The sequence below is a fragment of the Opisthocomus hoazin genome, chromosome 5, assembly GCF_030867145.1.
Source record: "Opisthocomus hoazin isolate bOpiHoa1 chromosome 5, bOpiHoa1.hap1, whole genome shotgun sequence".
Taxonomy (NCBI): Eukaryota; Metazoa; Chordata; class Aves; order Opisthocomiformes; family Opisthocomidae; genus Opisthocomus; species Opisthocomus hoazin.
In genome coordinates, this window is record NC_134418.1 from 70,246,822 (window position 1) to 70,272,680 (window position 25,859).

Below are 25,859 nucleotides of genomic sequence, written 5' to 3' on the forward strand. Positions count from 1 at the left end.
AAGGGGATGACAGTAACAGAAGAGAACTGGTGAAAATGATGTGTCAGAGAAGAGAGCTATGTGTTGGGTGGGCCAGCTGTAACTGATTTAAGTTACAGAAATATAATCCACAGTTCTTGAAGCAAGTAACTACAGAAGAGAGAAGCAACCTTTTGGCCTATGGTTTGAAATGCTACTAATCCCAATTCAGAGAACCCAAAGGATCCAGCTTAATTTTTAGTCACCCAATACTCTCCCCTTAGTCAGACCCTGGTGACCATGAAGGCAATCAAGACAAAAGGAACTGTTTTCCTGGTGTTTCACAATGTAGGACTGCTCCGTAGATGTGGGCTACAACCTGTTTCCGCTCTAGCCTGTAACGTGCACAACCTCTTCATCTGTTCCCTCCACCCATGACTCCAAGGCTACTACGTGCTCTCTCACACTCAGGACATGTTCACTTGCTGTACAAACCATCCATGAAAACATTTCCATAAGAATCAGGCAACAAAAAAGGATCAGAATTCTAAACCTAGACACACACACAATGTTTTTATTCTAATTTAATAGGGAGCAAATGTTCTCGTCTACGTACCTGTTTACGCAAGCCTACTGCACTGAAGTAAGAAGAGAATCTGATCAACTATGGCTAGTGGTCCAACCACGGTGATGTAAGCATCAACGAGAGAACGCAAAACAGCTACACAGCCCCTCTGTGACACAAGTACAAGGACTGAACTACACGTTTACTGGCAGCTTACATATAACTCCTCTACCTTGTTGCCATCACTTACAAAATCCCAAATTTTTGCAAGAATCTTGAAGAAAACACAGTAATAAGTTTCTCTGCATAAATAACACTTTCTTTTATCTTTGATCCTAAATCTCTTTTACTCACATAAAATCATCTTTAGGTAATATGTGCTGTACTTGTTATATGACCTTTAAGCTAAAAGCTATATTGAATTAAAAAAAAAAAAGTGGACATAAAATGCTTAGAGGTTGGTAGGTTGGGATCCACATTATTAGTCTAAAGGATACATTAGCTATGAATGTACAATGTACAGAAAAATATAGACCTATATCCTATAATTCTGAGATCTAGGAATGAGTTTCACTGTACTCAAAAGTAATACAGAAAAGTTATATCCACTGTATATACTACACTCCCTTTACTATCTAACTGTGGAGATTTTATACCCTTATAAATGCTTTCAGATCTATTAACATGCTTCCTATATAATTCAAACATTTTACCTGACCTCTTGTCTATACCTCCAGTGTCCTCGAGTCACTTTTATATATTACCTTCAGCATCTATATTACTTTAATTTCCTTAATAAGAAATTGATGAAAAATAACTCTACCATCTCATTTGTTCTCATCACAACTTTATTTAAGAACACAATAAACCAACACAGTTTTATCAAAAAAAATTAGGCTGGGTAATATTCCATCACTGCACTCACATGCACCGCATTCCCAGATATATCCCTGTAGAGAGTACAAAGCCATCTGTAACCCCAGATTTCTGCAAAGGATACACTCCATTTCTCTCTGATCTTAACATGTGCATCACAGCAATTGAGCCTCTCACCTCCGACCCTGCACTGATGACAAAATTACCAAAGGGTAAAGCATGTAACCACTGTAAAAAATAATAATGAGGGGTATTGTCAGGAGGCAGATTTCAAAAGAATTTATATATTGGTCCTAAAGAAAAGAATCCTGCTTCTAATTTTAAATTAATTTCTGCTGTCAGGCTATCAAAACTGTGTCAGCACACAGCTAAAAATTAAGGTTACCTACCACTATGTATCCAGAGGCTTTTATTGACACATACACACACACACACACACACAAACATATATATATATGGAAACTTCCAATAACACCTTTAAACACAAAATTTCCTTTTTCTGCAAATATTTCAGAATAAAGCAATCTCCACATGTATATTCAGTATAAAGATTAGTATGTTACACTAAAAAGTAAAACTCAGAAAGAAGCTTACTTCCACTCACAAATAATTAATGTGGTTTTCTGTCTCTTAACATAGCAGTTACTCCCTTACATAAAGTTTTGAGAGGAAAAAAGAAAAGAAAACACAAATTTCATCAATATTAGCAAATTTAATGTTGTGAGTTTCAGCCTGTCTTATATTCGCATCTTAAAGAATAACAGAATCATCTACGTTGGAGGAGACCTTTAAGATCATCGAGTCCAACCATTAACATAACACTGCCAATTCCACCACTAAACCATGCCCCTAAGCTCCACATCTATATGTCTTTTAAATACATCCAGGGATGGTGCCTCAACCACTTCCCTGGACAGCCTGTTCCAATGCTTTACAACTGTTTCAGTAAAGAAAATTTTCCTAATATCCAAACCTCTTCTGGCGCAACTTGAGGCCATTTCCTCTTGTCATATCGCTGGTTACTTGGGAGAAGAGACCAACACCTGCCTCACTACAACCTCCTTTCAGGTAGATGGAGAGAGCAATTAGGTCTCCTCAGCCTCCTCTTCTCCTGACTAAACAGCCCCAGCTCCGTCAGCTGGTCCTCATAAGAATTGTGTTCCAGCCCCTTCACCAGCCTTGTTGCCCTTCTTTGGACATGCTCCAGCAACTCAATGTCCTTCTTGTAGTGAGGGGCCCAAAGCTGAACACAGGACTCCAAGTGTGGCCTCACTAGTGCTGAGTACAGGGGCACGATCACCTCCCCACTCCTGCTGGCCACAATATTCCTGATATAAGCCAGGATGCCATTGGCCTTCTTGGCCACCTGGGCGCACTGCTGGCTCATGTTCAGCCAGCTGTCGACCAACACCCGAAGGTCCTTTTCCACCGGACAGCTTTCCAGCCACTCCTCCCCAAGCCTGTAGCATTGCATGGGATTGTTGTGACCCAAGTGCAGGACCCGGCACTGGGCCTTGTTGAACCTCCAACAATTGGCCTTGGCTGATAATCCAGTCTGTCCAGATCCCTCTGCAGAGCCTTCCTACCCTTCAGCAGACCAACACTCCCACCCAACTTGGTGTCATCTGCAAACTTACTGAGGGTGCAGTCGATCCCCTCATCTAGATCGTTGACAAAGCTGTTAAATAGAACCAGCCTCAGTACTGAGCCCTGGGGAACACCACTCGTAACTGGCTGCCAACTGGATTTAGCTCCATTCACCACAAGTCTTTGGGCCTGGCCATCCAGCCAGTTTTTTACCCAGTGAAGCGTATGTCCATCCAAACCACGAGCAGTCCGTTTCTCCAGAAGGATGCTGTGGGAAACAGTGTCAAAAATTTTGCTAAAGTCTAGGTAGACAACATCCACAACCTTTCCCTCATCCACTAAGTGAGTCACTTTGTCATAGAAGGAGATCAGGTTAACCAAGCAGGACCTGCCTTTCATAAATCTATCCTGACTGGGCCTGATCACGTGGCTGTCTATGTGTGCCATGTGATGGCACTCAAGATGATCTGCTCCGTAACCTTCCCCGGCACCAAGGTCAGAATGACAGGCCTGTACTTCCCAGGATCCTCCTTCTGGACCTTCTTATAGATTGGCATCACATTAGCTAACTTCCAGTCAACTGGGACCTCTCCTGTTAGCCAGGAATGCTAATAGATGACGGAAAGTGGCTTGGCAAGAACATCCACCAGCTCCTTGAGGCTGATCATCACAGCATGTGTGGAAGTGGATACCAGGTACTCATCAGCTGGGATGAAGTATAGATATTTTAACTAGTAGAAGTTTCTATTACCTGAATTAAAAACGCAGCTAGCAGTTGTCTAATGCAGACCAAACAAGACTGATGTAAACCAACCCCTCGGGCTTCACAGAATCCTCAAGTTACATGACACTAGAACCAAATGAAATTTTTAGATAAATGAAAAATTCCTTTTGATCTTCTCCCATCCTTCGTTTATTTTTATTTTTTTTTAAAAAAGGGTTTAAACCTACTGCAGTGCAAGGTTAGTCATGGAATTAGGGAAAATATTAAAGATATCTTTAGGCAAATCCAGTTGAGGAGAGTGATTATTTTTAATTATCCAAATATTTTAAAGAAGCATGGACCAGTTTCCAGATTTCTTTTCCTCTGAACGGGAAAACTTGTTGTTCTCTGCTGTCTGGACCAGTATGTCTTAAATATTGTTCTGCACTGTGGGCTGGCTTCAAACAGTGAAGCCTCAAATGCAGGAGTTTTAGGCAGAACTTTTACGCAAGTAAGTCCTCATCAAAAGCAAAATTTTAAAGTTATTTAAAACAGGTGAATAGAATTTGCCTTCTTTACAAATTAGAAAGAATGGCTGTGAGATGTCATATTAGAAGTCACTTTTTAAATGCTATATGGAGTTGATATAGACTTCAATGTAGCCATAATGGTCTTAGATCCTCAGGAGGGGTTTGGTAACTTTTTGCTTTGCCCACTTTTAGCTTCGTAATTGAATGAAGTGATGAGAAGTACCATGTAATGTAATACAAATATTGGTGTATTAAAGGTATTAAGGAAGTAATCAACTAAAAATTTCAGATTAAAGTCTTTGGATATTTCTTCTATGTTGCCATTCATAGGATATTGTACATTATTACATATCATTTCATCAGCAGCATTACTAAGTACAGGTCTTTTTTTTCCTCCATGAAGAGGCTAAATTAGAAGTCAGTGCAAACCTGGAAGAACCTATTTGCACTTGCATAGTCTCTGCAGATACACTGCCTAAGCATCTTTAGAACACCTAAAAATCCAAGGTTGAGAAGGTAATGGAAGGATACAAATCAAAAAGCAAGTTAAAAAGTTAAAAAGTAATAGCTGAGACTGAATTAAAACATGTGTTGTGCATCAAATAGAAGTTTACCTAGCTGAAACTTAGATTTGATGGAAGTCAGATATGAAATGACAGAACAGTGGTAAATTAGATAAAATGTGGCCCCTGGCTGTTAAAAGCAATTATCTTCCTTATCTCCTAGATAGCAGAATTAAAAACAACCTCTGATTTCCACTGTTAAACACCAAAACTTTCAGAAATGCTTCCAGTACAGTGTTTACACTAAGTTTACTTTATCTAAATTAAACCAATTGTACTATTCACTTCTCACACTACAGTGTCGCCCTGAAACAGGGAACAAGGGAAATCTTGCAAAGAAGTTCTACAAATTGCCAGGAGCTTAAACAGCCCATTTGTCTCACAACTTAGGGTGACAATTCGGAATTTTTGTTTAAATGTAACTATATCTCACAAAAGCAAACAGAAAAAGTCAATGACAAACTGTTACACAGAATGGGAAGACTATATATTTAATGAATTTACACCAAAAATGAAATAAAATTATGCAGCTAAAGCATCCACTCTGGAAACTACTATTTATACTTCAGTGACACTTGGCTACTCACTACATAGACAGGGATCCTAGTACGTTTATTCTACTTTGCAGCACCCAACTTTTGTCTACACCCACAAGTGCTAAGAGGCCCTATCACCTCTTCAGTTCAGGTAGTTCTACCTGCATGATGAACACTGACCTCTCAGCCATCACTCTGCTTACAAACACTGCTGACCTTCTGCAATATAAAGCTGGTGTCATTTCATAAAATTACACTTCATGAAATTATGTTCCTGGTTTTGTAATGGTGGAAGTAACCTCCACGCTGCACTGTCTGGCCGCATATGTCCACCAGCATACAAATACAAAATTGAAACACTGTTGTCCACAGGCTACTTCAGATCACAAGTTTAAGTCTAGTTGTCCAGAAAATGGCTATTGAGTTAATGGGTCATGTTTACTACCAAAAAAAATTACTTACTAAAAGTATTAAAGAGTAGAGTGTAAATAATGACATTGCCACCTAAAATATTATTTCCCATTATTATTTCCTGCTTCTTCGTGACATACGTGTAAAGGGTATTTTAACAGCTCTTTAACAGAAGGTGGTTGACAGTTTTTGCAACAGAAACATCAAAATGCAGCAATCACGGAATCCACCTGCTTAGTTCAAGGCAACCCAACTCCTGTTCTGCCAGTGCCGTGACCGTGCTGCTTGTACTACTGAACTTCATTCTGTTCCTAATGCTCTCATCTAGAAGATTGTCCAGGTCTCCCTGTATTGTACCCTGACCCTTCTCTGTGTTGACTGATAGCTTTGAATCTTGGCCAAGAACTGGAGTTCATTCTTATGAATAACGCTACAACTCTTTAAAATTGTTGGATTCAAGTTTGCAGCATTTAACCACCAACATCAAGGAGATGCTGAACTCTGACACAGTAGGAAACTGTTCTAAAAAACCTCCACAACAGGAAATTATTATTTACTAACCTGCCTGCTTCTGTTACTGGCTGCATATAATTAGACTGGAAGACCAAGTTTGTTTATTTGTTTGCTTTTAATGCAGATATTCAGGTGTACTGTATATTGAAGATTAGAATACGAAGCGTACTCTCAATCATTATTTGACAAAGAATGAAGACAGATGCATAATTTGTGATCAAAAATAGAATTTTACAACCAGGTACATCTGTGTGAATATTGAAAGTCTACTTTTAGAGATTTTCCATGTTTGCTAAGCATTATTTGCTTTGTGAATCTCAGCTGCTAGAATGGCTAAGGGACACGAAAAAAATGCAAGACATTAATTAAAAAATGTAAATCATTATTCATTACAAACACTTTTAATAAGATATTTCTTCTCAAATTCATACAGGTTTCTATTGCTTATTATACTGTATTTTTCCCTTTATTTTACATCTCTATCTTCTAAGCTTACAATACTGCCATTTCCCTCCCATTCTCATTTGTTGTGACCCCTTCCTCCTCCTTTCCTTCAGAAACATCTGGCAGAATTTTATCTGTGACCAAATATTCATATTCCAAGAATTATATTTTCTCTAATTTTTTTTTAAATTCTATTCTGTAATCAGCTTTATTGAAAAGAGCTTAGTAAAAGAAATCTTCTATACTGAACAAAGTTTTTAACCTTATGTCCAGTCTGCATGTTGTTTGGCTTTGAAAATTCTCCTACTGCTTCAGAGAGACGACAATTCATTGCCAGTACAATAAAGATCCCATTAAATTACAACAGCATACAGTTTGAAAGGATCTGCAGAAATTAACATTACAGAGGTGGCAAATTCACTTTAAACTTACTGTGGTTTTGACCCACAAAGTCTCCTGGCTTCATAATTTTAAGACAACTATACGTAAGTGGATGTATTCTGCGTCTCTCTAATGCCATGAAACAGCTTCAATGAATCCTGATACCAAGATTCATTTTAACCCAAATTGTAGTTCAGCTATAGGATCAAGCCATTTTAAAAACACACACTTCACATTCTTGAATAATTGTCTTTAATATCCAAATATTTCCTAAGCTTAAGCGTAAGCACTATTATTAGCGGGTGCCACTCCTAAATTACTGCCACCCACCTATTGGGCAATTTATACTTAGAAGGAAGTAATTCAGTTTTATTTGCTTACTTTGTTACTCAGTACCTCTTTATTTATTTTGTTAACAAATTGAAACTGCTGTGAATTTAAATGCTGGTGTTTCATTCTGTAAGAAAATTATTGATGTTTTTCAATTAAACAGGAAGCCCACAAGGAACTGATGCCTGACTGATACCTGGGGTCAGCAGCCTTGTTCGCTTGAGTAAACAGATCCTGAAGTAAACCCAGAACAGAACTTCCATGTAAATGAGCCACCAGAGGGAGCTCATCCAGCCTGCTGAGTATAATAGAACTATATTGACATTAGCAAAAAGTTAATTAAACATTTTTATAGGGGTCGCTGACTGAGTTCAAAACAAAGCACATTCCCTGGCTGAAACTCTACATGCCTGAGAAGTGTAATGAAATCAGAAAAGCTTCTTTCTTTAACAAACATGGAATACATTTCTGATTAAATAAAGATAATTAAGTTTAGAAATGCAGGATATAGCATGCTCCTACACATACACAAGCCTTTTCTTCTTTATCCCTCTCTATTTTCTCCAGATAAACAGAATACTAAAGTGTTGTTAAACCACAAGACAAAAAAATAGGTGAAATTACAAACTTCATCTCCTAACAGCTGTGGAAGTATACCAAAAGCAAAGCCACATAACTATTAATAAGATATTAATTTCTAATTAAATATAATTTGTTGTTGTGATGCATACCTAATTCTGTAATTAGCTACTACACTTCGATGGACACGACTGGCATACTAACTTTGAGTTTACTGTGACAATACAGCTCCTTCATTTTAAATTGTAGTGGACTCAGATTCAGAAAAGCAATCCCTCGAGCTCCTATCCTGAAGGATCCGATGGTTAATATCAAAACTGTGAAAAGTTTTTGAAAAGCAGTACTAAAATAAGAACTACTCAGGTTTTTAAATGGTGCTTATTGATCAAGAAATCAAGAGTTTTGCAGGGGTTTTTTTGGCTGTTACTTTTCCATGGAACTAGGCATCCAACGGGCAATTCAGACAGGGAGTGAGCAGGAAAAGAAGGACGATAAAATTATTTCCTGAAGGAAAAGCACTTTTCAATAGAAACACTCAGGCAAATCATTGCAAATCTCTCTATGTATTTCTGCAGATTCATTCCCAATTAACATAACTCTACCACCGATTTAAGTCATATAATTCTTTGTGTTACCCATTACCAGCTTTCTAAACAGTGCAAGATTAACTTGATTACACTTTTATCTCACCTCTGCCTGGATGCTTTGCTTTGGAAGCTAAAATTAAACATAATGTGCTATAAAATTGATCTGTTCTTTCAAGTTTCAATAAAAAACTGAATTTTCTTCAATAACATGTAAATTAATAAGTTTTATAATGAACTACTGTGCAATGTGAGGATACTATGAAAAGCACTTTGCTCTATAATCACACCAAAATTTAAGCGTTGGAAGAAAATCCAACCTGAGAAGACCCGATACTAGTTACATTCCTTTAAGCTCCACTAAGCACTTCAGAGTGCCAAGCTTCTCCGCACAGCTACTGTACCTTTGGTGAGCACAGTTTTTCACCATTTGCCCAATCAGGATAAAAGTTACAATTGCTCTCCAGGACACTTTCTGAAGTCATCCTTCCCAAGAATACTTCAGACACAAATGAGTTTTTTCTTGTTTTTCTCACTGAATAATACATTTTTTAAGAGAGTCAAAGGAGGTTCTTAAGACCCCAAATTAATGAAAGGTCAGATTTGTCAATCTCCTGCTTAAAAACAGCTAATCAATCCACTCCCAGGAGTGAAGTAAGGTTTACTACTCCCTGCCTTGTGCCATAACGCAAACCAGTTTCTTCACATATTGATAAAAAATTAATTTTGTATTGTAGAGTATCTTACCACTTTAGCAATTATCGCATACATTTTTACAGCAGAACAGTTTTAAGATTCTGTAGGAATCTGGGGTGTAAAATAACATAATAAATAATGTACAAAAACCTTTAAAGCCTCTGATCAATATATAAACAGTAGCTCAAAAAGGACAGAAGACTCTTACAACTGTTTTCTTCATGTGTGTTCACTACATGGTAAAATTCATCCCTATTCAGAAGTCAGCATAAGCAGACAATATGTATAGAACATAGAATCATAGAATCATAGAAAGTTTTGGGTTGGAAGGGACCCCTAGAGGTCATCTAGTCCAACCCCCCCGCAGCGAGCAGGGACACCACTAACTAGATCAGGTTGTTCAGAGCCCCGTCCAACCTGGCCTTGAATGTTTCCAGGGATGGGGCCTCCACTACCTCTCTGGGCAACCTGTTCCAGTGTTTCACCACCCTCATTGTAAAGAATTTCTTCCTTATATCCAGCCTAAAACTACCCTGTTTTAGTTTAAAACCATTACCCCTCGTCCTGTCACTGCTGTCTCTACTAAAAAGATTGTCCCCATCCTTCCTATAGGCTCCCTTTAAGTACTGAAATGCTGCAATCAGGTCTCCCCGCAGCCTTCTCTTCTCCAGGCTGAACAAGCCCAACTCTCTCAGCCTGTCCTCATAGGAGAGGTGCTCCAGCCCTCGGATCATTTTTGTAGCCCTCCTTTGGACCCACTCCAACAGTTCCATGTCCTTCTTGTGCTGAGGGCTCCAGAGCTGAACGCAGTACTCCAGGTGAGGTCTCACCAGAGCAGAGGGGCAGAATCACCTCTCTTGACCTGCTGGCCATGCTTCTCCTGATGCAGCCCAGGACATGGTTGGCCCTCCGGGCTGCCAGCGCACATTGCCGGCTCATGTCCAGCCTTTCGTCTATCAGTGCCCCCAAGTCCCTCTCAGCAGAGCTGCTCTCGATCCTTTCATCCCCCAGCCTGTATTGATAGCGGGGATTACCCCGACCCAGATGTAGGACCTTGCACTTAGCCATGTTGAACCTCATGAGGTTCACACAGGCCCACCTCTCCAGCTTGTCCAGGTCCCTCTGGATGGCATCCTGTCCTTCTGGTGTCTCGACCGTACCACTCAGCTTGGTGTCATCTGCAAACTTGCTGAGGGTACACTCGATGTCGCTGTCCATGTCATTGATGAATATATCGAACAGCACCAGTCCCAGTACGGACCCCTGAGGGACTCCACTCATCACTGGTCTCCATCTGGACATTGAGCTGTTGACCACTACCCTTTGGCTGCGACCATCCAACCAATTCCTTATCCACCGAACGGTCCACCCATCAAATCCATGGCTCTCCAATTTAGAGAGAAGGATGTTGTGGGGGACAGTGTCAAAGGCTTTACAAAAATCCAGATAGATGACATCCATAGGTTTTCCCTTGTCCACCCTTGTTGTTACACTATCATAGAAAGCCACTAGGTTGGTGAGAACATATATATTATATAGATAGATATACACACAGAAGCCTGAATTTCATAGTTCTTCAAAATGCACATGAGTGACTTCCAAACACTAGCAACAGTTCACGCACCATTTATACTCTGCAAAAAGAAAACCCACCTTTGCAAAGCTCAGCTTTATGAAAATAAGATTGCTTTCCAATAGCTCATGTTATTGTCATCATAGTATCAGGGCTAAACAGCAACTTGGAAACTGGACACTTACGAGGCTCATTGCATCTCCACACACTAATCAGAGAGTATTAGCTCATTTCATTGTCGGACAGCAAAGTATGTTAATTGCTTGTGCACGCTAGTTCAGATTGCAAGTCTCTATTTTTCATTCTCTGAGTAACATGGATACCCCAGCTCTGAAAGTTAGGACTACACTGTAATGCTTCCAAGATGCGAAGTCATTCCCATCTATCCACTTCTGAACTTTAAAAGCTGCTACTAAAGACATGAGCAAAATCACAACCTTGGCATAAGCATCACACACTTCTCACACAGCAAACGTCCACCCTTAAAACACACTGCCACTGGGTGAATACATGATTGAAAATGATGTAATAGGAAATTGTCATTTGTGTTTGAATTCTAACTTTTTTCCCCCTTAAGAAACTTTTTTCAGTGGCAAACTATGAAAAGCTGCATATTGAAGACCATCTACAGCATAAGCTTAGAGACATTGTCTAGTATTAAACATGCAAGCAGGGAATATATCTTCATTACCATTAAGGTACTCAGCATGGTAAAAACACTAGGGTGACATCCATCTTGAAGCAGACACTATCAGGTATCAGAAGATATTACACGAACTCCAGCTAACACGTATGGAAAATCTGTTTCTTCCATGCACAGAAATACTGCGTTTAGTAACCAGGCATATACATTGGCGAAGTTTGAAAACTGTTGAACATACCAGTGGAGAGATATGGATTTGATGGATGGACCACTTGGTGGATAAGGAATTGGCTGGATGGTCACACTCAAAGAGTTGCAGTTAACAGCTCGATGTCCAAGTGGAGACCAGTGATGAGTGACGTTCCTCAGGAGTTGGTATCGGGACCAGTGCTGTTGAACATCTTTGTCAGTGACATGGACAGTGGGATTGAGTGCACCCTCAACAAGTTTGCTGGTGACACGAAGCTGTGTGATGTGATCAACACACTGGAGTGAAGGGATACCATCCAGAGGGACCTGGACAGGCCTGAGAGGTGGGCCTGTGTGAGCCTCATGAAGTTCAACAAGGCCAAGTGCAAGGTCCTGCACACGGGTCAGGGCGATCCCAATCACAAAAAACAGGCTGGGTGGAGAATGGATTGAGAGCAGCCCTGAGGAGAAGGACTTGGGGGTGCTGGTGGACAAGAAGCTCAACATGAGCTGGCAGTGTGCGCTCGCAGCCCAGAAGGCCAACCATATCCTGGGCTACATCAGAAGAAGCATGGCTAACAGGTCGAGGGAGGTGATTCTGCCCCTCTGCCCTACTCTGGTGAGACCCCACGCAGAGTCCTGTGTCCAGCTCTGGAGCCCTCAGCACAGCAAAGACATGGAGTTGTTGGAATGGATCCAGAGGAGGGCCACAAAAATGATCAGAGGGCTGAAACACCTTTCTTGTGAAGGAAGGCTCAGAGAGTGTTAGGGCTGTTCAGCCTGGAGAAGAGAAGGCTCCAGGGAGAGCTTATAGCAGCCTTCCAGTACCCGAAGGGGACCTATGAGAAAGCTGGAGAGGGACTTTTTACAAGGGCATGTAGTCATAGGACAAGGGGTAATGGCTTCAAGCTATAAGAGGGTAGATTTAGATTACATATAAGGAAGAAATACTTTACTACGAAGGAACTGACACAGGTTGCCAAAGAAGTTGCGGATGTCCACTCCCTGGAAGTGTTCAAGACCAGCTTGCCTGCAGCTTTGAGGAACCTGATCTAGTAGAAGGTGTCCCTGCCCATGGCAGGGGTTTGGAACTAGACAATATATAAGGTCCCTTCCAACCCAAACCATTCTATGAAAACCATTTTAAACTGCATAGGAAATCCAACAGATACTTTGAAGTAAATACTTCTAAATAAAAAAAATAAAAACAAACCAAAAAGTTATAAAGCAGCTGAAAAAATGTCAAAATTGAAAGAACTGGGGAAAATGAATAAAGGCTTTGGACAATATCACTATTAGACTATATGGTGTCAGTTTAATAGGCATATTAGAAACAAATGCTAGCTGCAAAGTAAAAAAGGAGCTCACAGACAACAAAATCAGCCCTTTCCTAAGAGAGTGTTTCTGAATTCAGCACCTAAAGATCCTCCACTTTGGGTACTATTTATTTTGTGCCTAAAACTGTGATTAGGCTTTGAATTTCCTGAAGAGGCTAAATAAGTTAAAAGCCTTGTGCCTGCTAAATTTTGAAGGCGATTTGGCTCCAGATGCCTTGGAAAATCCACTATGATTGTATTTGAAAACTGTATCCTTTTCACTTACTGATGGATTTAATCTACAGTGAATATCTTTGAAAGTTTTTCTCGATTTGTCCTTGGTTTTCTTCAGACAGAATTCAGTGAAATTTTGGTATTACCGTAAAAAAAGACACATTAGGTATCAAATGTGTTTCATGACAGCAGGGAACCAGTTCGGGTCAAAATAAAAGAAATCTTAAAAAATATATATATATATTTTTGAAGCAGAAACTGAAAATTTGCTAAAGTTAGCAAAAATCTCCTTTTCAGCCAAACATTACCTGGGGGAAGTGTTGTTAAAAACCTTCAGGAAAGGATGCATACATAACATTTCCATGTTTCCCAGAAGGATGAGTCTCAAAGCACCTTGAACAAAGCCTGCACCTTTAAATATTCACAAAAGCTAATGAGGCACATCTTGTTCTGATTAACACTTTTTCTAATATCATCCACTGATAAACACTTTGTAGATTTCAGTATTTTAAGGCTCATTTACCTTAAAATAATATGCTATGTCATAAATAGATTGTAGAATTTTCCCCTAGTTGGCTCTTGATCACCTCCTCCAATATTCCTCAGCTGCCTAACAAGATATTTTATCACCTAAATCTCATCCCACTGGCCTTTTCCAGCATACGCAGCAAACTCAAACCAACTTAACTGAAAAGCCATAGTTCTCTTAACCTACTGAAATTCTCAGTTCGGACAGCAAATGCAGTTGAAACATGACTCCTCACTAGATGATTTTCCCTCACGGATACTAAGGAAAACTGAAGTGACACAACAGAGAATTAGACCTACAACAACAATATGGTAACATGCATTTACCAGAAAGGCTAAAAAGCTGGTGCCTATGAGATGCAAAGCAACAAACAAAACAGCTTTGTTCTCTTCTATTACCCAGCTAAGAATGAAATATTTTTCACTGTCCTGAGATGTTGCTGTTCTACTAGCTTAAAAAAGCTGCGTCAACTAAAGCCACAGTTATTAGTGGCACCGGGTCAAGAGTTTCATTACATTCGTGACGCAAAGATAAAATTTTCCCTTTCTGCTGCGTGCTGTGAAGTCCACCCCTGGTTCCAATTAATAGCAGGTACAAATCTGTTTTTAGATCAAGCGCCCTACAGTTGCAATTTTTGGAACTGTTTGCTTTAGAAAAGTGTTGAACTTCCCCACTGTCCCCTGAGCATGAGTCCTGGTGGTACATGAGTAACAAAACACCGAGAAGGGCCCTCCTCTGAGTTACACAGCCCAGTTCACTCAACACAGCGGATGACTACGAGTATGACGCACGTATGAGTGCCTGCCTTCAGATGCTGTCTTGTTCAGTTATGAGTGTGATTTCTTCATTTAATCAATACTCACTATTTTTTTGCAGTGAACACTTCATTACAATTTTCCTTGTAAGCTGCTTTTTAAGAAATATTCTTTCAATCAGGACACAAGGGATAAAGGACGGAGGAAATAAGCTACTTTTAAAGAAAATGCTACAACTGTAAAACCTTATTTTCAACCCATGCAATTTCTTGTATATTTAGACAGTAGGTATTCCTCCTGCAGAAAAATAATATTTATATGTGTGTCACACCTAGTAAATTAGAAACCTGGTCTTATTAAATTTAGAAATTTTAGGCAGTATCAACTTAAACAGACATGTTTTGTTAAAAACCACAAAAGGAGAACAAATTCTCTGATTCCAAAGAATCTTTATAATCCTTCCCACATCCCACTTCTTGCAATAATAACAGTGCTCAACTTACATCTGCAAATACCATCTTTTTTTCCATTCAGAGGCCACAATTAATCATGAAAACAACAAAGCATGGATACTGGGGTATTTTTCTTGCAACAAGAGAGACTATTACTGTGACTCATTGTAACATAAACAAAATAAGTGTATTATAGGTAAAATCTAACAGGATCAAATCAAAGCTCTCCATAACCAACAAAAGGAAGGGAGACTCAAGAGCATGAATGGGCAAAAATTATGCTAAAAAAATGGGAAAAAAAACCCCAAACTATTCATGTTCTTACTCTCTCCTTTTTCTGTGGAAACTGTCACATTTTCACACAGAGAGTTGCCACAAGGTCATAAATATTCACCTTGACACTCCCACCCTGTTAGGTTCACTTAAGCAGTCGGAATCTGCAAAATTTCTATCTGCAGGAACACAGATGAAAAGGACAGACCGTTTAATTGGAAGAGACGAATGACGAAGAACAAACATGAATAAAGTAATGAAAGTTACATAGAAAAAGTAGATGAAGACTTTGTCAGGACAGAAAGTAAGGGCCTATTAAATGAAGCTGTAAGGAAGAAAATTTATGAATTGTAAAAGGCTGGAATTCTCGTAAAGTATAAAAATAGAGCAAAGAATTCAGTTGCAGGTTGTAGTTAAGGCTGCGACATTAAGAATCAGAAGACAGCTAGATCTTTTGTTGAAAGAACAGTTTCTAGGATACATTAACAAAATCCAAATTTAGGTCTCAGATGAGACTTGTAAGAGCTAATAAAATTATAATTTCTAATTATTACTGGTTATAAATACATCTTTCCAGACAGGTTCACATCTGCCAGCTTCAGTGTTTGACATAGCATCATGCCACTTTATAACAATATTAGTATTGTTATTACAGCTATACTGAAATGCATATCTCAAATATAACAAAATTACAACTCATGGTGACATCTTTGAAAATTGTTTTACGTGGACTATTAAAAAATTGTTAATTCAAGAAATCTTCTAGGAAAAGAAAAACAATGGCTTCCTTTTATATCTGTTTCTCCTGTTATAATTCTGCTTATGCATAGGTCTTCTCTATTTTGTATATTTAACTCCATTTAACCAGAGTGTGATTTGCTTAGGAAGAAAAATTTCAAAAATATAATTTAAAAGAAAATACACACAATCTCTTCCAAAACAAAAATCTCAGTTAGTCTACGGTCAGAAAAATTTGCGCTCTCCTCTTTTTTTGCTATCTTAAGTACTGAACATCAGCTTTCAACTTCTTTGTGACCAATCCAGTTACATTTTGTCAGTTACATTTCTCAGGAAATGTTTTCATTATAGCATCTTACACAAAAACAGTTCCAGTAGAACACACACATACTTCCATTGCCAAGTCGGTATGCGTGCGGACAGAGGCACTTTACAGCATCCCTTAAGCTCCAGCCTTCAGGTGTCAAAGCTGTGCTCCTTCTCCACATCAGGAGAAGACTCAGCTATTCTCCCTTCTCAGAGGTGTTCGTGATTGAGTAGATGGAAGACAGACACTCAGGTCTGGTGAAACCATGATACACTCCTGATGTGAGCAGCTAGGAAACTGAGGCTGTAAGCATCATGTCAGGATCTTCCTGCCCTCTAATGTCAATTGAGCCAAACCCAGTTATTATAGATAATTTAACTTACTACTATAGCATGGGCACTGCTGTCACCTTTTCCATAGATCATTTGAAAATGGAAGCCAAGTTCACTTCAAAATGGAAGTGGTTGTAATCTTCTTTCTTTGACTGATATACACTGGGGAAGAAGTGGAAAGGTATATAGAACATCTAACCTTAGCCACTTCAAGTGTGTTGAGTCTACACTCCAAAGCAACTGCTCTCCTCTATTAAGCCAGATAACTGGACAAATTTCATACTCAGTGAAATTAACACCAATGAGTCAGTGCTAGCTTAGCCTCAGGAATTAACTCTCTGGACGTTTCACACAAAAGAGTTTATCAATGGAAGCTTTCGCTTTAGCAGGAATTCTTCAATGAATGCTGCATAACATTCCAGGAAGAGTACCTTCCAAATTTATACAAATCTTTATTCGTGTCATCTAGCTAATCCTGGAGTCTAGTTTGTCTGGTCAGAAGACACCACGCACCACCTGCAAGTGTACTACTTCTAAACCTTAACTATCTGAAGGCCACGTCCCCCACCAGAGGACAAGATGAGCAAGGAATGTTGCAGGCTGTACCTGCTAGAAATTTTAGCCATATTTAAACACATTTTATAGTTATAACTACTTATTTTATTTATTTAAACACACAAATACCACATATGATTAGCAATATTTTTCCAGTTTTACCACTAATCACAAAATAATTGAACCTGGAAAGACCCAGGATTGCATCTCCAACAGCTATGCAATGCTAATAATGGGAGGTGGCAAAACGCATAAAACCTTGTTTTCTCAAGTTCTATGCAGCTCTGTATAATACATACTATGGACGCTGCTGGGCTAGTCAAGCAAAAAAATCCACAAGCTGCTAATACTTACTAGCTGCTAGTTAACAGTAAGCTGTAGAGAGCAGCACAGACAAGTTCTTGCTTACTTACTTTTAGATTATTGACTTTTACTGTGATTGATCACAAAAATAGAAACATACACAGGAAACATCAGTATTCCCACTGCCCTCCTGTCAGTTTGACAGTCATTTCTGATGTTCTTCTTTAGTTCATTTTCTGCTTAAATAAACATTCTGCTTATAGTCACAGTCACCTTAGAACCATTCATAAAGCAAGAGCTGTATAAAAAGGACATATTAAAGCCCAAGGAGTGCAAAAGTCATACAAAATCTAAAAATACAAGCAACCCATCAGAGATTACTGCATAGTTGAAAGGCAATGTTCTTACAATGCACACATGATTCAAAAAAAAAACAACCAAAAACCACCTTCCAGCAACATAGACCTGACATTAATGGAGAACTAGTTATTTGTGGAGCAAAAGCACCTCTTGACATTATAACTCTGTTTCCTAGCTAGTAATTTCTTATGATTCATGCAGTGTAGGTTTATCTGAAATGGATTACAACAATAAACTGCAATCAAAATAATTATAGAAGTACGAAATTGCCGCTCCCATTCAAGTTTAGAGCCAAGAACTCCTACTTTTTTTCCAGGAAACCACTGAGGTGTCAACAGAAATGGAGAATCCTTAGACCATTCTCGCATGAATCAGCCCACAAAAACAGTGCTATCTTTCATCTATTCCATTAATAAATACTCAGAGTTATCCTCTCTAGCTTTGTGGGAGGCAGAGGGCCACAATCATTACAGTCCCCCAGATTGTATCAGTAGACTATGGCAAGAGTGACCCTGCAGAATGCCATTTCCCGAGATGGTCACCCTTAAACACGCCTCCGGAGGAGTGAGACACAACGCTCGGTGATACATCAACTTCTGGGCAACATAAAGAACTAAACTGTAAATTGCTTCTTTACCATCATGAGGTTTCTCAGGAGTGTTCTGCTTTCACTAGGTCAAAACAAGCTCCTGACGCAGCTCTACAGAGGTGAATGTCCTTGTGCAGGTGTTCTGGTGGTCCTACTGCAACTCTTGTGTCTCTATGACAGTACAATCCACCCACACTGTGCTAATTATTGATATAGGAGCTGAACCCTTCATCTGCTGAGGAAATGAAACACGAGTTTTTTTGCCTGAAGCCAGGTAGTATGAGATGTAGATGTACAGGATAACAACACTTTCTCTTACCTAAAATTGCTGTACCTGTTAAGTGGCGTGAATTCAGCTAAAGAGAATTTTCTTTGCACTTTTTCTAAGACCATTATGACTCTTGTTTTAAACTGTGTTAATCTTGTTTGCAGGACAAACGACTATTTGCAAACAGACTCACCAAAACCAATTTTCACTGGCTTTTAATCCCAGGTACCCTTTCCTGTCAATGGACTAACTGTGGATTAATACCCAGTAAGTGAAGTAAGCAGGCGAATTGTAAATGACAGGCTATATAACAGTATTCATCCCTTCCAAGCTACTTCTGTTGCATAGTCAAGATAGTACCCTCAAGAGGGAGAAATGCAGGCTCAGTCTGAGGGAGGCTGTGAAGCCAAATCTTGTTGCATAATTTGGAAGCATGCACTATAACCACACCATGCTAAATGAGCGAATCAAAGCATTTATAAATCCTACCCACACATTCTGTAAACAAACACATAAATAGAAAATTATTATTAATGATAAAAAAAGGATTGCAGAATTAATTAATGTATATTTTCATAACACTGAAATTAAAATAAGAAGCTGTCTTCCACTGTATTTGAAAAACATCAGACTAATCAAAAATAAACACTATTAGTCAGAAGTACTCATCACTTGTACCATTCCCTCCCTTCTCTCCCATTGGACCCCCAAATTTTTTTAATTCATCGAAATAGACTGCCTTATCCTCCATTCCTGTGAATTCTTTCAATTTTTTTCTTCTGTGAGTGTGGTTTTTGTTTCGTTTTTTCACCAGCACTTTTTCAATTTTTGTGTTGTTTATTGCATGATGAGCTATCAACCTCTTAAGGTTGTCCTTGCACAATTCTCCAGCATTCCTTATGTTCATCAGCTAATGCAGCCACAGCTGGTGGCTTACGAATGCTCTGCACAAGTTCACTAGCACCATCTTGACACCTACATGTGCATTCTGACACTACTGGAGATTTACACTACTGGAGATTTAGGAAATTTACACCTAGAGCAAAATATTGACTGCGTACTGACCGAAAGGATAAAATATTTTGGTTTAGTTGCATTGATACTCTTTCCTGTGTCATCACATTTATCTTACAGGACATTTTTTATTGACCACTGCTTTCAGTATTACTGGTGGAAATTTGGTATCATACATTTTTAAAAACACAGAAGTTTCATGGAACCTGTCCCCTTATTTCACCTTCAGCAAATCATAGTTATGTCCGTCTGATTTTAACAAGGCATGAAATTATACCTCAACAAAGTAAATTAACGAGCAACACCAGCGACAGCTGTTGTATTTCTTAACATCATCATTTCAGATATATCAATTTATATTCCTTACTATATCCTTTATTTAAAAAAAAATCTACATAAGAAGTAATGAAGCAAAAGATGAAAGACCTTCACAATCATTCTATTCTTCTTACTCTGCAAGATAGCTTTGTACTAGCTTATGATCAGGAAGATGCTTACAGTTTGCAAAAACGCTACAGTTAAAACTTATATTGCCCTAAATATATTCACAGGAGCTGACACAAAAGCATACACCAGGTAACATACGAGATTAAAGTTCAAGTCTAAGTTTAGATTAGAAAGATAAAAGAAAGGCATGGGGAGAGCAGAGCAAGATTCATCTCCAGTGATCACTGTAACATTAATTAGAGCTGTGCAAGAGATTCCTCGGAAATTAATGTGCTCTTAGAATCTTGGAATCTTCTACAACAAAAAAAAAAAAATCTGTGCTATTCTTCACCAGTTTCTAGATATACAATTTAAATTCTTGCTTCTGATTTTGGTAGTGTGTTTTTTATTTTTTCAACTGGGTTAGTTTCACCTTTTGCAATACTTGCACTGGACTCTCCTGAGGATCTCCAAAGAAGTGACCCAAACCTGTATTCTCAGCAGAATCAAGAGAAGGTACTTCAAACCTTTTTCAGAGGGCATGAGAAGAATCGGGGGAAGGCTAAGCACTCCAGAGATCCAGCAAGGGAAGAATTCAGAGAAAACGATGAACTCTCGTCATTCTGCATCAGCAAACATGCCTTTCATACAGAGGAATGATTTACCATATTGTCTGTGTAAACAGAACACTTGGGCTTTTAAATTTCTGTCAAAATGAATGGCTATCATATTTAGAAATTGTTGTGCTTCTATAAACATACATAAGTAAACTTTGTGCTACTACTTATTTTACCTAGAATATGTTAAAATACCTAAAGTTTTGATATTCTATAAGCACAGGTCAGAAACATTAATTCATTCTGATGGTCACTAGCTAAACACAGAACAATGCAGCTGTGGGGAAAAAGCAACAGAAAAATATTTCTGTTTTCTTATTTGTTCACTAGCTAATATTAATAGAAATTATACATACCAACTCCCTTGGGAAGAAAAATATAATAATTTCAAAATAATGAAGTAATTGCCATCATGATCTACAAACCTTAATAAGTTGCACAGTTACTTGTCTCTATATCACAACAGCTAGTTTTACAATACTGATTAATTTATTTGGAGTACTACCAGCTACATTAAACATGTAACAGAAATACTTTAATCCATATCACAATTAACAGCACAGAACTATCCTAGCAAAACGACTTGAGACAAAGAAGCTGGAACTATCTCATGGTTAAAAATGTTAGGATTTCTCTCTCTTGCAGTAACCTGTGCTCAGAATATGTAATAATGACAATAATCTCCTTTTCCCTCCCAATGTCGCCTTTTCTGCTTATACCAATATGATGGTTGAACATGTGAATTACAAAATCAATTGCATCCTTCAGTAAGAAGCTGCATATATGCTTTGAGACTTGCCTGTGCGATAGTGTCCCCCACTTCGTTAACAGGAAGCAAATAGATTAGCACTAAATATAGAGGTGTACAGGAGGACTTGAAATAAGCCAGTCCAGCCATCTGTGAAAATACAGAGGGCTGCCATAGCTTCATTAACTTACTGACAACCAGTTCAAAAGAGAATTTAAAGAAAACACAACCAGAATTGCTTGCCTACAGTCCTCCAAGCAAGATTTAATTACTTAAATAAGGCATGTTATTCCTTCTGGCCTGCATATAGTAGCAGTCTGAAGTTATTCCAAACAGAAACTACTTTATTACTTCTTTTATTAGTCCCCTATTAAATCAATAATCAGGCTCTAGAATCTTTTCTCCTTCTCTTCTCAGTATTTCTCTCTGAAGCATGCTGCCAAAGTAGGCAGACTTAATGAAAAACAGTATGTCTAATGCTTATAAGAAATCTGTACTGGCTGATGTCAATCTTATAAAACTGCTATTATGTTTATCTGATCAGTGCTTACAAGCTTCTTTCTGTTCAGATTATCCCATAAGCATCGTCTGCAGAAATTTTCAACAATATCCTTAGCATTTTCAAATGCCTATGGTCAAAACTGCACAAATAAACAAGAGATTAAGGTCCTGACAGCATTTCAGTACAGATATACCAGAGGCAAAAGTACATCCTCCTCTCTGTAACGGCACCGCATATGATCCAGATGCAGAAAAGAGTACAGTCAGTGTATGGGCAAAGTGACGGAGCGGAGCCTTGGCTCACTCTTGCCAGGGCATCAGACAGCACAAGCACCTCAAGTGCAGATTAAAGGGGTATAAATGTCCACCAGTGGCAAGGACCAGTGACAGGCTGTTATCTTTCTGGAGCAACAGGTTTAGGAAAAGCAGGCTGAAGCCTGTACTCCCTACAAAACAAGACAGTTTCTGGCCCGCGTGAACCTCTTTAAGGAGTAGAGGCAGGTGTTTTGCTGTAGCCCACCACAATTCTCAAATTCCTGGGCTTCAAACCAACCTGCTTCTCCATATAAGAGTGGTACCATATGAACAATTTTCACATCAGGTGCACAAGTGTCTTCAATGCTTCCGCAAAACTGAAGTGATACCTAGAGAAGAATGCTTCACATAATAGGAAACATGATGGCAATAAAGTCTAGGATTATCGTACCTTTGATGTAATTTATTAATGCCCATACTACTCTGTTAGTATCACTGTATGTGAACATTCGCTCATAATACCCACCAGAAAGAAGCTCACTGGCACTTGGGAGTAGATATGGGATCAGTTCTTAGGCCAAGGGAGGAAAATATGCCTCCAGGCTCACATATTGCCAGTTCTCAAACTAGGCTTCAGAATTGTCTATCACTATATAGTTATAGACTTAGATCAGAAAAAAGACCCCATATTTTCTGCTATTCTGCCCTCAAACACAGCCACACTGTTAAATTCACATGGAAATCAACATATATGCAGGACTCCAAATAATGCATTTGTTGTCTGAGGGGCTACAAATGTACTTTATAGTGCTTAACATGCAGTATGGCTCTCATCTTTTCCATCCTGTCACAGACTTTTCTCCATGTTTTCACCGAAGATTTTTCCAAGTCGAGTCTGTACTTCCATCCCAAATGTGTTTGTATCTTCAATGAATATAATATCTTCAATTGATACGTGCACACACATACACACACAGACACATATAAAATACTTGCATTTCTCAGAGACATGAAGAGATGAGAGGAGCAATTGAAAGAGAAGACGAAGCTGAAATAAATTAGTCAATTCTAACTCCATCTCAGCTCTTTTCACTTTGTTTGGGTTTGTTAAGGCTAGTGTCATGATACTGGAAATCCACTTGCCTGACTACTGCGAAGTAATTAAGCCTACCAAATAATTCTGAAAACCTGACAAATTCAGTTATTAAGGCAGCATTATCAGAGCTGCAGTTTCTATTCTCTCTTCCTTGACAAATCATAAAAGTCTCATTGAAATACCCTGAATAGCCTCTCCAGATTCTTCGATAAAACCAAAGGAAATGCCTCACCATCTGAGTAATTTTAATATACTTGGATAACACAAGGCAATTGCTGAAGTTTCACCAGTACTTTGTGAATATTAATAGAACAAAGACAATAATGTTCAGTTTTTGCTTTACAAAACCAAGTGCAGAATTAATATTCTAATGTCTAACAGAATTTTTTGTATTTGCACTTAATTTGTGGTTATTTCATCACCTCTCAAGTTATATCAGAGTAGTAAAGAAATACTAAGACAAAGAAGTACTTTTGGAAGAAAATCAGAAATAAATATCAGAACATTTTCTGAGACTTCATAAAGAGCTTGAATCATGGAAGACTCGCACTTGCATGTTTTAATTTGTTGCAGGTTATGTCTATGCCACCCAGGTGCAGGAGTTCCTACTTCTTTAAAATAGAGTGCTAGACAAGGAAAAAGTCTGAAACAATTCTTTTTAAAGGATTAAACGGCTGCTATCAGTTTGGAAGCACTTTGTTAATACCTTCTCCCTTATAGTTTTCAAGAATTTGCTAACTAGATGACACATAGTTAAACCATAACATAATTATATAAACAAGGCAGGAAAACAAATATACAGGTTAAATTGCAGCTTGTAAACTCCCAGACTTATTCAAGATACACTTTTTGGCATATCTATATATGCTACCTTGGTAGGAAGCTTTTTTCTTCCCCATCTCATAGTTTATTTTCAAATTATTACTCTTTATCGGGACTAAGAACTTCTGAATTGTGTTCTCAGCTCCACCATCAGCTATGTGAATTTGCAAAAATCAACAGCCAGTCTAATGCTTCCCATTCATTGTGTAAAATGGAACTTTTCAGTGGAAAAGTTTCATACTCTCATACAGGCTTGGATGTTTTCTACCTTTCATCGAATTTGAAAAGTATTTCTGAAAAAGAAGCAGTTTATCATGCATCACAGTGGATGAATAACCTATAATGATACAACATAGAAAACTGGGTCATTAGATTCAAAACCTTAACAGAAGAGGGAAAATGTTTGTTTGCTCTTCATTAAAATATAGCAAGTTAATAATAGCAGGCGTTAAACATAAGGCACTTAGCAGGGTTTTCTTCACAAGCAAGCTGCAAGTCAAAATGCCAGAATAAGCCCTTTTTTCCAGCAGCATGAATATAAGTTAAGATTTAACAACATAAAAGCAGAACTTACAGGTAAAGCAATCTTTTAGCTAATTTCTGCTATGACAGAGCTTCACACGGCCCTTCACATTACTTCCTGGGTTTGTTTCCTAGAACAAACAGAAATAAGACATGTGTGACACCAGTTATATCATGCTAAAATATTGTATAACTACACTTAATAGCCTTAAATCGTGTTATGAAGCAAGCTTTGGACAAATTTTTTATGCTGGTGTTTTCCAGATAGTACAGCCCAAAACACTTCTGGACTTGAAAGGCAGTCTTTCAAATCCTATAGCAGATACTGGTCCCATTCATCTTTCTGTATACTCTCAGACTGATTTGAGATTAATTAAAGATTAATCCTTGATCTCCCCAAGCACAGAAAACCATACACGATTTTCCCTCTGTGAGTCACACTAGTGGAAAAATCATTTTTGTGTGCAGCTAACCCATATGGCATTAGCAGAATACCACTCAAGAATAAATAAAGCTTAATAAAACAAAAAAAGCCAAAACACGTATTTTGTTCACTAGCGATGTTTTTACACACATTTGCTGGCAAAAGAAAGAGTAAAACACATTGTAAACATTTCACTAAAATAGTTGTCTTATGAGGACAACACATACAAGCTCTGCCCAGCAAAGGGCCTGAAGCAGGCAAACTGGAGCTGGCAGAGCACTTGGTGGGTGCTTGCAGTGGGAGCTCCCTGCGGCAGGGGACAGAGGCCCCCAGCTGCCGCCCCGACCTGTTGCCTAGGGAAGTTTGCTGCCTGCCAGGGACTCGGATCAGGACACTGTGGAAAGGCTGCTGCAGACTATGACCCTCTCCTGCTCTTCCACACAGGCACCAATGATGATGCCAGGGGCAATCAGGAAAGCATCAAGCATTGACTACATTGTTGTGGGGTATGATGGAGGAGTGGGGGGAATGTCAAAGGCATGGGAGCTCAGGCAGTTTTCACCTCAGTCCTTCCAGAAAAGGGTGTGAGGAGGAGTAGACAGATCCTGCAAGTCAACAATTGGTTGTGCAGTTGGTGTGGGCAACAGGGTTTTAGTTTTTAACTTGATCATGGGATGCTCTTCAAGGGCAGAGGATTGACTAGCAGAGATGGTATCCACCTAAGTAGGAAAAAATGTTTTTGCCAACAGACTGGCCAATCCA

General features: G+C 38.8%; 1 protein-coding gene across 6 annotated transcripts in view; it reads right to left on the reverse strand.

Annotated features, from left to right (window-relative positions):
- The window catches only part of MARCHF1 (membrane associated ring-CH-type finger 1), a 248,518-nt gene that overhangs the window by 144,716 nt on the left and 77,943 nt on the right, over positions 1–25,859 (reverse strand). For 5 of the 6 annotated variants that reach the window (XM_075421660.1, XM_075421657.1, XM_075421663.1 and 2 more), the window contains one exon: positions 24,726–24,804. The exons of the other annotated variant lie outside the window; for it this stretch is intronic. The gene's annotated coding sequence lies outside the window, so the exon portion shown is untranslated. The remainder of the gene's footprint in view (positions 1–24,725; positions 24,805–25,859) is intronic. 6 annotated transcript variants of the gene reach the window in all.